Source organism: Oncorhynchus keta, chromosome 29, assembly GCF_023373465.1.
Source record: "Oncorhynchus keta strain PuntledgeMale-10-30-2019 chromosome 29, Oket_V2, whole genome shotgun sequence".
In the NCBI taxonomy this organism is placed as follows: Eukaryota; Metazoa; Chordata; class Actinopteri; order Salmoniformes; family Salmonidae; genus Oncorhynchus; species Oncorhynchus keta.
The window spans coordinates 4,084,910-4,097,409 of record NC_068449.1 but is presented as its reverse complement, the minus strand read 5'-3'; the positions used below and the strand labels follow the sequence as shown (position 1 = coordinate 4,097,409).

Below are 12,500 nucleotides of genomic sequence, written 5' to 3'. Positions count from 1 at the left end.
GGTCACCTCCCTGACCACGGTCCTTCTCCCCCGATTTCTCAGTTTGGCCTAACGGCATGCTCTAGGAAGTGTCTTGGTGATTCCAAACTTCTTCCATTTAAGAATAATGGAGGCCACTGTGTTCTTGGGGACCTTCAATGCTGCAGAAATGTTTCTGAGCTCTACAGACAATTCCTTTAACCTCATGGCTTGGCTTTTGCTCTGACATGCACTGTCAACTGTGGGACCTTATATAGACAGGTATTTGCCTTTACAAATTAAGTCCAATCAACTGAATTTACCACAGGTGGACTCCAATCAAGTTGTTGAAACATCTCAAGGATGATCAATGGAAACAGGATGCACCGGAGCTCAATTTAGAGTCTCAATAGCAAAAGGGTCTGAATACTTATGTAAATAAGGTATTTATAAAAGGTATGTAAATAAGGTATTTATAAAAGGTATGTAAATAAGGTATTTATAAAAGGTATGTAAATAAGGTATTTATAAAAATGGCAAACAAAACAAAAACAACTGTTTCCACTTTGTCATTATGGGTTACTATTGTGTGTAGATTGATGAGGAATTGTTATATTTCATCCATTTTAGAATAAGGCTGTAAAACGTAACAAAATGTGGATAAAGTGAAAGGGTCTGAATCCTTCCGGAAGGCACCGTGTTAATACCTTTGTAGTAGTCTTCTTCTTCTACGTAACGTGACAGCCCAAAGTCTCCCAGTTTGACACAGTCTGCAGACGCCACCAACACGTTCCTCACAGCTATGTCTCTAACCAATCACAATAGAGAAATTGAACTATATTAACCAATCACGATAGAGAAATTGAACTATATTAACCAATCACAATAGAGAAATGGAACTATATTAAGCAATCACGATAGAGAAATTGAACTATATTAACCAATCGCGATAGAGAAATTGAACAATATTAACCAATCACGATAAAGAAATTGAACTATATTAACCAATCACGATAGAGAAATTGAACTATATTAACCAATCACGATAGAGAAATTGAACTATATTAACCAATCACGATAGAGAAATTGAACTATATTAACCAATCACGATAGAGAAATTGAACTATATTGACCAATCACAATAGAGAAACTAAAACACTATCAAAAGATCCAATGCAGCCGTTATCATTTCTGGGTAACAATTAAAGCGGTCAATCAGCAGTTAACAAAATACCTCCCCGCCCCTGTTTTGGTAAAAAAGCTGAGGGATGATGTGCTGGAGAAATGTAACCACTCTCAAATTCATAGACAGAACTACGTCTGCAAGGACCGACCACGATCCACGATCTGAAAATGTTTGTTTTAACCATGTTTGAGGCTATAAAGTGTTTCTTTACATTTAAAACAAACAGAGAGGTTTGGAACTCTTTCTTATTAGTTTATTAACTCATTTACCATCTGGTGATGTCATCACACAAGGCCAAAACTCCATCCCACCAAAATAGGCTGAAATTTCAGGTAGGTCTTTTCTAACAGCTCTGACACTAAAAGGACATTTTCACCATTTTCACAGAATTATTCCAACATCATAGTGTGGAAATATGTATAAAACACAGGAAAATTACACTGGGTCTTTTAACCAATCCCAATGCCGGGATTAAACCATATTAACCATATTAACCAATCCCAATGCCAGGATTAAACCATATTAACCATATTAACCAATCCCAATGCCAGGATTAAACCATATTAACCATATTAACCAATCCCAATGCCAGGATTAAACCATATTAACCAATCCCAATGCCAGTATTAAACCATATTAACCATATTAACCAATCCCAATGCCGGGATTAAACCATATTAACCATATTAACCAATCCCAATGCCAGTATTAAACCATATTAACCAATCCCAATGCCAGGATTAAACCATATTAACCATATTAACCAATCCCAATGCCGGGATTAAACCATATTAACCATATTAACCAATCCCAATGCCAGGATTAAACCATATTAACCAATCCCAATGCCAGTATTAAACCATATTAACCATATTAACCAATCCCAATGCCGGGATTAAACCATATTAACCATATTAACCAATCCCAATGCCAGTATTAAACCATATTAACCATATTAACCAATCCCAATGCCGGGATTAAACCATATTAACCAATCCCAATGCCAGGATTAAACCATATTAACCATATTAACCAATCCCAATGCCAGGATTAAACCATATTAACCAATCCCAATGCCAGGATTAAACCATATTAACCATATTAACCAATCCCAATGCCGGGATTAAACCATATTAACCATATTAACCAATCCCAATGCCGGGATTAAACCATATTAACCATATTAACCAATCCCAATGCCGGGATTAAACCATATTAACCAATCCCAATGCCAGGATTAAACCATATTAACCATATTAACCAATCCCAATGCCGGGATTAAACCATATTAACCATATTAACCAATGATAACCAATAACAGAGAAACATAGTCAGAAATGAATCATTCAACCAATGAGGAAGCAGACATTGAGGGCTGACTGCAGAAGTGATATGATGCTATGGGGTTGATGAAACAGGTGTTCACTTCCTGTCTGGGTTAAAAAGGAGAAAAAACAACAAAGCAGCCACCCTGCCAGTGTTTTGGTAAAAAATGGCTACGAGAGAGAGGAGGAGAGGAGAAGGAGAGAGAGGAGAGGAGAAGGAGAGAGAGGAGAGGAGAAGGAGAGAGAGGAGAGGAGAAGGAGAGAGAGGAGAGGAGAAGGAGAGAGAGGAGAGGAGAAGGAGAATGAGAAGGAGAGAAAGAAGAAGAGAAGGAAGGAGAGAGGAGGAGAGGAGAAGGAGAGAGAGAGGAGAAGGAGAGAGTTAGGCTGTGTGCATGGGAGTTTACCATCTGTGTGTGTGGTGAGTGTACAGAATAAAAACAGCTGAGAGGTTGAAAAATATATTTGTTCACGAGCAGAATAAAAACAGCTGAGAGGTTGAAAAATATATTTGTTCACGAGCAGAATAAAAACAGCTGAGAGGTTGAAAAATATATTTGTTCACGAGCAGAATAAAAACAGCTGAGAGGTTGAAAAATATATTTGTTCACGAGCAGAATAAAAACAGCTGAGCGGTTGAAAAATATATTTGTTCACGAGCAGAATAAAAACAGCTGAGAGGTTGAAAAATATATTTGTTCACGAGCAGAATAAAAACAGCTGAGAGGTTGAAAAATATATTTGTTCACGAGCAGAATAAAAACAGCTGAGAGGTTGAAAAATATATTTGTTCACGAGCAGAATAAAAACAGCTGAGAGGTTGAAAAATATATTTGTTCACGAGCAGAATAAAAACAGCTGAGAGGTTGAAAAATATATTTGTTCACGAGCAGAATAAAAACAGCTGAGAGGTTGAAAAATATATTTGTTCACGAGCAGAATAAAAACAGCTGAGAGGTTGAAAAATATATTTGTTCACGAGCAGAATAAAAACAGCTGAGAGGTTGAAAAATATATTTGTTCACGAGCAGAATAAAAACAGCTGAGAGGTTGAAAAATATATTTGTTCACGAGCAGAATAAAAACAGCTGAGAGGTTGAAAAATATATTTGTTCACGAGCAGAATAAAAACAGCTGAGAGGTTGAAAAATATATTTGTTCACGAGCAGAATAAAAACAGCTGAGAGGTTGAAAAATATATTTGTTCACGAGCAGAATAAAAACAGCTGAGAGGTTGAAAAATATATTTGTTCACGAGCAGAATAAAAACAGCTGAGAGGTTGAAAAATATATTTGTTCACGAGCAGAATAAAAACAGCTGAGAGGTTGAAAAATATATTTGTTCACGAGCAGAATAAAAACAGCTGAGAGGTTGAAAAATATATTTGTTCACGAGCAGAATAAAAACAGCTGAGAGGTTGAAAAATATATTTGTTCACGAGCAGAATAAAAACAGCTGAGAGGTTGAAAAATATATTTGTTCACGAGCAGAATAAAAACAGCTGAGAGGTTGAAAAATATATTTGTTCACGAGCAGAATAAAAACAGCTGAGAGGTTGAAAAATATATTTGTTCACGAGCAGAATAAAAACAGCTGAGAGGTTGAAAAATATATTTGTTCACGAGCAGAATAAAAACAGCTGAGAGGTTGAAAAATATATTTGTTCACGAGCAGAATAAAAACAGCTGAGAGGTTGAAAAATATATTTGTTCACGAGCAGAATAAAAACAGCTGAGAGGTTGAAAAATATATTTGTTCACGAGCAGAATAAAAACAGCTGAGAGGTTGAAAAATATATTTGTTCACGAGCAGAATAAAAACAGCTGAGAGGTTGAAAAATATATTTGTTCACGAGCAGAATAAAAACAGCTGAGAGGTTGAAAAATATATTTGTTCACGAGCAGAATAAAAACAGCTGAGAGGTTGAAAAATATATTTGTTCACGAGCAGAATAAAAACAGCTGAGAGGTTGAAAAATATATTTGTTCACGAGCAGAATAAAAACAGCTGAGAGGTTGAAAAATATATTTGTTCACGAGCAGAATAAAAACAGCTGAGAGGTTGAAAAATATATTTGTTCACGAGCAGAATAAAAACAGCTGAGAGGTTGAAAAATATATTTGTTCACGAGCAGAATAAAAACAGCTGAGAGGTTGAAAAATATATTTGTTCACGAGCAGAATAAAAACAGCTGAGAGGTTGAAAAATATATTTGTTCACGAGCAGAATAAAAACAGCTGAGAGGTTGAAAAATATATTTGTTCACGAGCAGAATAAAAACAGCTGAGAGGTTGAAAAATATATTTGTTCACGAGCAGAATAAAAACAGCTGAGAGGTTGAAAAATATATTTGTTCACGAGCAGAATAAAAACAGCTGAGAGGTTGAAAAATATATTTGTTCACGAGCAGAATAAAAACAGCTGATACGTTGGGTTCTAGTGGAGCCGTAGAACTAAGATCGTGAGGCATTTAGAAGTTATTCCTTTTAAAATAGTGATTTGCCCCTTTAATAAACTACTTCCTGTAAACAACACGACGTTCAGGAAAGCAGGGACGTGAATGGAGCGCGTTTGTTACCTGTGTACCATGTTCAGCCCCTCCAGGTACGCCAGGGCTTTACAGATCTGGAGACTATACAGGACCAGAGTCACACTGGTCAGAGACCTCTGCTGCTCCACAAGGTAGGTGCCCAACTATATATATACACAGACACAGACACAGACAGACAGACAGACAGACAGACGGACAGACGGACAGACGGACAGACGGACAGACACAGAGAGAGAGAAAGAGATGTGGATTCTCTCTATACATTATCCTGCTCTACTCCTTGATGTGATGCATTCTGAGCCAGTGAGGGATTTCACATTTATGAGGCAGACTGGTGACATCACAAAAAACCCCTGAACTGGTCCCGGGAGCCCTCACCTCTCCGTGCTCGTACAGCTCCATGACGATCCACACAGGGTCCACCTCAATGACCCCGATCAGACGTACAATGTGAGGATGATCTAGAGTCTTCATCAACACTGACAGAGAGAGAGAGAGATACAGACAGAAAGAGAGAGATACAGAAAGAGAGAGAGAGATACAGACAGAGAGAGAGAGATACAGAAAGAGAGAGAGAGATACAGAAAGAGAGAGAGAGATACAGAAAGAGAGAGAGAGATACAGAAAGAGAGAGAGAGATACAGAAAGAGAGAGAGAGAAAGAGTTTTGAGTTTTAAATCATCTTTATTGGGTCTGGGAACCTACAACACTATAAACACTCATACAAAACCCTAGTTACATATCAATTAAAACTCCAATTCCTCCTCCACAGTAAGTAAACACAACAGCCTATGAATACCCCATATACTCATCAACAGATCCATATTGTTAACCAGTTTGTAATAGACAAACTCAACCCTCAGTCTCGCTGCCAACATCCCCTCCAGCATTCCCACCACATCCACAGACCAGCCCCCCTGGTAACCGTGGAGCGGACCCCATCTGAAGCCGACCTGCCCACAGCGATTCACTCTTTTCCCAATTGACTCTAGCTGAGGAGACCCAATCATACACCTTTAAAGCTTTTGAGAACCTTAACATCCTGACCCCCTGTAATAAAACTATCACGTCATCTGCATCCGCAGACAGTGCTATCATGGGACCCTTCATTACACCTGGCACAAAGAAACCAGTAATGTCAGGATTTGGCCAGGGTTGTTCCGGTTTTTGGTCACTAGATGCCCCCATTGTGCCTTTTGACCTTTTGTTTTCCCTTGATCCCCATTATTATTTGCACCTGTGCCTCGTTTCCCCTGATTGTATTTAAACCCTTTGTTTTCCTCAGTCCTTTGCTCTGTGTTTGTATGTTAGCACCCAGCCCTAGTACTCTTGTTGATCCCGGTGGACTCTCTTGTGGAATTCTGTTTTTTTGTTCTTGTTTGTTTGTTTTTTAGTATTTTTTTAGGCTTTTTGTGCTATACCTTCCACCTTGTGGATTTACCTTTTTGTCTTGGAGGATTACCTTTGTTCTTGTGGAATTCCTTTTGAGGTTGTGGAGTTACATGTTTTCCTGAAGAACTTCACTTTTTACTTCATTAAATACACCGTCTCAAGTACTGCTGTGTCTGCCTCATCTTCTGGGTTCTGCCAACTATTCGTGGCTCAGTTGGTTAAGTGACTGTTTCTCACTCCGGAGACCCGGGTTCGTAACCGGGTCCTGACAGAAAAAGGTCAAAAGGCACAATGGGGGCATCTAGTGACCAAAAAACGGAACAACCCTGGCCAAATCCTGACAAGTAAGCTTCGCTCTTAAAAAACAAAGCATTGGTTCAATCGCCAGACTATATAACTGCCCTGAAATTGGGCATCCCTGCCTGATGCCCCTTTGGACGGGGATGGGGAAGCTCAAACCACCCTCCACCTTCACCATACACGAGGCCCCAGCATACAGTAAACTCATCCAAGACAAAAAAACATCCCCAAAGGCTTTCATTGTTTTGAACAAGTACTGGTGGTCCACACGATCAAACGCCTTCTCCTGATCCAACGAAAGTAAACACACATTTACATCAGACAGTTTACAAATGTCTAAAACATCTCTTATCAGAAACAAGTTGTCAACTATAGAGTGGTCAGGTCCACAATCAGACTGGTCCTTGTGGACCAGAAGCCCCAGATACTCTATAAACCTCTTTGAGAGACATTTAGATATAATTGTATATTCTGCACAAAGCAACGCAACGGGTCGCCAATTTTTTATAGGAGCCAAATCCCCCTTTATAGGAGCCAAATCCCCCTTTATAGGAGCCAAATCCCTCTTTATAGGAGCCAAATCCCTCTTTATAGGAGCCAAATCCCTCTTTATAGGAGCCAAATCCCCCTTTATAGGAGCCAAATCCCCCTTTATAGTAGCCAAATCCCCCTTTATAGGAGCCAAATCCCCCTTTATAGGAGCCAAATCCCTCTTTATAGGAGCCAAATCCCCCTTTATAGGAGCCAAATCCTCCTTTATAGGAGCCAAATCCCTCTTTATAGGAGCCAAATCCCCCTTTATAGGAGCCAAATCCCCCTTTATAGGAGCCAAATCCTCCTTTATAGGAGCCAAATTCCCCTTTATAGGAGCCAAATCCCCCTTTATAGGAGCCAAATCCCTCTTTATAGGAGCCAAATCCCCCTTTATAGGAGCCAAATCCCCCTTTATAGGAGCCAAATCCCCCTTTATAGGAGCCAAATCCCCCTTTATAGGAGCCAAATCCCCCTTTATAGGAGCCAAATCCCTCTTTATAGGAGCCATATCCCTATTTATAGGAGCCAAATCCCCCTTTATAGGAGCCAAATCCCTCTTTATAGGAGCCAAATCCCCCTTTATAGGAGCCAAATCCCCCTTTATAGGAGCCAAATCCCTCTTTATAGGAGCCAAATCCCCCTTTATAGGAGCCAAATCCCCCTTTATAGGAGCCAAATCCCCCTTTATAGGAGCCAAATTCCCCTTTATAGGAGCCAAATCCCCCTTTATAGGAGCCAAATCCCTCTTTACAGGAGCCAAATCCCTCTTTATAGGAGCCAAATCCCCCTTTATAGGAGCCAAATCCCCCTTTATAGGAGCCATATCCCCCTTTATAGGAGCCAAATTCCCCTTTATAGGAGCCAAATCCCCCTTTATAGGAGCCAAATCCCTCTTTATAGGAGCCAAATCCCTCTTTATAGGAGCCAAATCCCCCTTTATAGGAGCCAAATCCCTCTTTATAGGAGCCAAATCCCTCTTTATAGGAGCCATATCCCTCTTTATAGGAGCCAAATCCCCCTTTATAGGAGCCAAATCCCTCTTTATAGGAGCCAAATCCCCCTTTATAGGAGCCAAATCCCTCTTTATAGGAGCCAAATCCCTATTTATAGGAGCCATATCCCTCTTTATAGGAGCCATATCCCTCTTTATAGGAGCCAAATCCCCCTTTATAGGAGCCAAATCCCCCTTTATAGGAGCCAAATCCCTCTTTATAGGAGCCAAATCCCCCTTTATAGGAGCCAAATCCCCCTTTATAGGAGCCAAATGCCTCTTTATAGGAGCCAAATCCCCCTTTATAGGAGCCAAATCCCCCTTTATAGGAGCCAAATCCTCCTTTATAGGAGCCAAATCCCTCTTTATAGGAGCCAAATCCCTCTTTATAGGAGCCAAATCCCCCTTTATAGGAGCCAAATCCCTCTTTATAGGAGCCATATCCCTCTTTATAGGAGCCAAATCCCCCTTTATAGGAGCCAAATCCCCCTTTATAGGAGCCAAATCCCTCTTTATAGGAGCCATATCCCTCTTTATAGGAGCCAAATCCCTCTTTATAGGAGCCAAATCCCCCTTTATAGGAGCCAAATCCCCCTTTATAGGAGCCAAATCCCTCTTTATAGGAGCCATATCCCTCTTTATAGGAGCCAAATCCCTCTTTATAGGAGCCATATCCCTCTTTATAGGAGCCAAATCCCCCTTTATAGGAGCCAAATCCCCCTTTTCTGGCAACGATGAAAGCACAGCATGTTAACAGGATACAGGAAGACAACCCTCATGAAAAGATTCACACACCACTTCATAAAAATCCTCCCCAATAGACCCTCAAAAGTACATATAGAACTCAGATGGTAAACCATCGATGCCAGGGGCTCGGCCTGTTGAGATCGCAATCGACACGCTGCAGTTTGGTCCGACTCTCCTTCACCATTAGAAAACCGTGACAAGGGGCCTGATGAGAGCTGCATAACTGCTGTGAATGGCTCCTGCAGACTAATATCTGAGTCCAAAGCAGTTCTCTGCTCAGGGCCCAATTGAGGAAGACCGTGTAACAACTGTTCAGTACACAGAGAGTCCCAATCCTCCGCCTTATAAAGGGACGAGTAGAAATCCACGGCATGTTGGCGCATTTCACTGTCATCCGTGGTCACCTTGGAGACGAAGGCAGACCATCTGTTTACGTTGCACTGTCATCCGTGGTCACTTTCCCACCAGGGAGACGAAGGCAGACCATCTGTTTACGTTGCACTGTCATCCGTGGTCACCTTCCCATCAGGGAGACGAAGGCAGACCATCTGTTTACGTTTCACTGTCATCCGTGGTCACCTTCCCACCAGGGAGACGAAGGCAGACCATCTGTTTACGTTTCACTGTCATCCGTGGTCACTTTCCCACCAGGGAGACGAAGGCAGACCATCTGTTTACGTTGCACTGTCATCCGTGGTCACCTTCCCATCAGGGAGACGAAGGCAGACCATCTGTTTACGTTGCACTGTCATCCGTGGTCACTTTCCCATCAGGGAGACGAAGGGCAGACCATCTGTTTGTCATCCGTGGTCACTTTCCCACCAGGGAGACGAAGGCAGACCATCTGTTTACGTTGCACTGTCATCCGTGGTCACCTTCCCACCAGGGAGACGAAGGCAGACCATCTGTTTACGTTGCACTGTCATCCGTGGTCACCTTGCCACCAGGGAGACGAAGGGCAGACCATCTGTTTACGTTGCACTGTCATCCGTGGTCACCTTCCCATCAGGGAGACGAAGGGCAGACCATCTGAAGGGCAGACCATCTGTTTACTGTCATTGGTCACCTTCCCACCAGGGAGACGAAGGCAGACCATCACGTTGCACTGTCATCCGTGGTCACCTTCCCACCAGGGAGACGAAGGCAGACCATCTGTTTACGTTGCACTGTCATCCGTGGTCACTTTCCCACCAGGGAGACGAAGGCAGACCATCTGTTTACGTTGCACTGTCATCCGTGGTCACCTTCCCACCAGGGAGACGAAGGCAGACCATCTGTTTACGTTGCACTGTCATCCGTGGTCACCTTCCCACCAGGGAGACGAAGGCAGACCATCTGTTTACGTTGCACTGTCATCCGTGGTCACCTTCCCACCAGGGAGACGAAGGCAGACCATCTGTTTACGTTGCACTGTCATCCGTGGTCACTTTCCCACCAGGGAGACGAAGGCAGACCATCTGTTTACGTTGCACTGTCATCCGTGGTCACCTTCCCACCAGGGAGACGAAGGCAGACCATCTGTTTACGTTGCACTGTCATCCGTGGTCACCTTCCCATCAGGGAGACGAAGGCAGATCGATCATCTGTTTGTGTTGTAATGGCGACTGTCTTAGTGGTTCTAGGAGCGTCCATATCCTTGAGGGAAGCGAAACGAGACCTAATCAAGGCACCCTTCACTCTTTCATGTAGAAACATCCTCAGTTAATGTCTCTTGTCCTGTAAGTTCATGACTAGTCCAGGGTCGTTCTGAGTGAGCAACTTCAATTCAATAGATTTGATGTCCTGTTCAAGGGCCCTGATAGTCTCTTTAACTTCAATACGAGACAGAGCAGTATACTGTTGACAAGACACACGTATTTGGGCTTTCCCAACCTCCCACCATTGTCTCAAGGACTCAAAATTCCCTTTTTATAACCCTTCATTTTTCCAACCCTACTACAGTAGTGATCAGATACATACCACCTGTCTAACCTTCCAACCCTACTACAGTAGTGATCAGATACATACCACCTGTCTAACCTGTCTAACCTTCCAACCCTACTACAGTAGTGATCAGATACATACCACTTGTCTAACCTTCCAACCCTACTACAGTAATGATCAGATATATACCACCTGTCTAACCTTCCAACCCTACTACAGTAGTGATCAGATACATACAACCTGTCTAACCTTCCAACCCTACTACAGTAATGATCAGATATATACCACCTGTCTAACCTTCCAACCCTACTACAGTAGTGATCAGATACATACAACCTGTCTAACCTTCCAACCCTACTACAGTAGTGATCAGATACATACCACCTGTCTAACCTTCCAACCCTACTACAGTAGTGATCAGATACATACCACCTGTCTAACCTTCCAACCCTACTACAGTAGAGATCAGATACATACCACCTGTCTAACCTTCCAACCCTACTACAGTAGAGATCAGATACATACCACCTGTCTAACCTTCCAACCCTACTACAGTAGTGATCAGATACATACCACCTGTCTAACCTTCCAACCCTACTACAGTAGTGATCAGATATATACCACCTGTCTAACCTGTCAACCCTACTACAGTAGTGATCAGATACATACCACCTGTCTAACCTTCCAACCCTACTACAGTAGTGATCAGATACATACCACCTGTCTAACCTTCCAACCCTACTACAGTAGTGATCAGATATATACCACCTGTCTAACCTGTCTAACCTTCCAACCCTACTACAGTAGTGATCAGATACATACCACCTGTCTAACCTTCCAACCCTACTACAGTAGTGATCAGATACATACCACCTGTCTAACCTTCCAACCCTACTACAGTAGTGATCAGATACATACCCCCTGTCTAACCTTCCAACCCTACTACAGTAGAGATCAGATACATACCACCTGTCTAACCTTCCAACCCTACTACAGTAGAGATCAGATACATACCACCTGTCTAACCTTTCCAACCCTACTACAGTAGTGATCAGATACATACAACCTGTCTAACCTTCCAACCCTACTACAGTAGTGATCAGATACATACACCTGTCTAACCTGCCAACCCTACTACAGTAGTGGTCAGATACATACCACCTGTCTAACCTTCCAACCCTACTACAGTAGTGATCAGATACATACCACCTGTCTAACCTTCCAACCCTACTACAGTAGTGATCAGATACATACCACAACCTGTCTAACCTTCCTACAGTAGTGATCAGATATATACAACCTGTCTAACCTTCCAACCCTACTACAGTAGTGATCAGATAAATACCACCTGTCTAACCTTCCAACCCTACTACAGTAGTGATCAGATACATACCACCTGTCTAACCTGTCTAACCTTCCAACCCTACTACAGTAGTGATCAGATATATACAACCTGTCTAACCTTCCAACCCTACTACAGTAGTGATCAGATACTAATACCCTACTACAGTAGTGATCAGATACATACCACCTTCCAACCCTACTACAGTAGTGATCAGATAAATACCACCTGTCTAACCTGCCAACCCTACCTC

General features: G+C 42.0%; 1 long non-coding RNA gene and 1 pseudogene across 4 annotated transcripts in view; both read right to left on the bottom strand.

Annotated features, from left to right (window-relative positions):
* Positions 1-12,500, bottom strand: part of LOC118376395 (protein-tyrosine kinase 2-beta-like) — a 95,655-nt pseudogene that overhangs the window by 14,477 nt on the left and 68,678 nt on the right. The window contains exons 17-19 of the transcript XR_008085896.1: positions 5,397-5,497; positions 5,046-5,161; positions 666-766 (exon numbers count right to left, since the gene is read on the bottom strand). The product of XR_008085896.1 is annotated as a protein-tyrosine kinase 2-beta-like (transcript). The remainder of the gene's footprint in view (positions 1-665; positions 767-5,045; positions 5,162-5,396; positions 5,498-12,500) is intronic.
* LOC127913534 (uncharacterized) overlaps positions 11,109-12,500 on the bottom strand; it is a 2,389-nt gene continuing 997 nt past the window's right edge. For 2 of the 3 annotated variants that reach the window (XR_008085898.1, XR_008085899.1), the window contains exons 2-3: positions 12,311-12,367; positions 11,109-11,346 (exon numbers count right to left, since the gene is read on the bottom strand). This is a non-coding gene — a long non-coding RNA (uncharacterized LOC127913534). Of the gene's footprint in view, positions 11,347-12,207; positions 12,368-12,500 lie in introns of those variants that run through there. The other variant, XR_008085897.1, reaches the window with a different exon arrangement.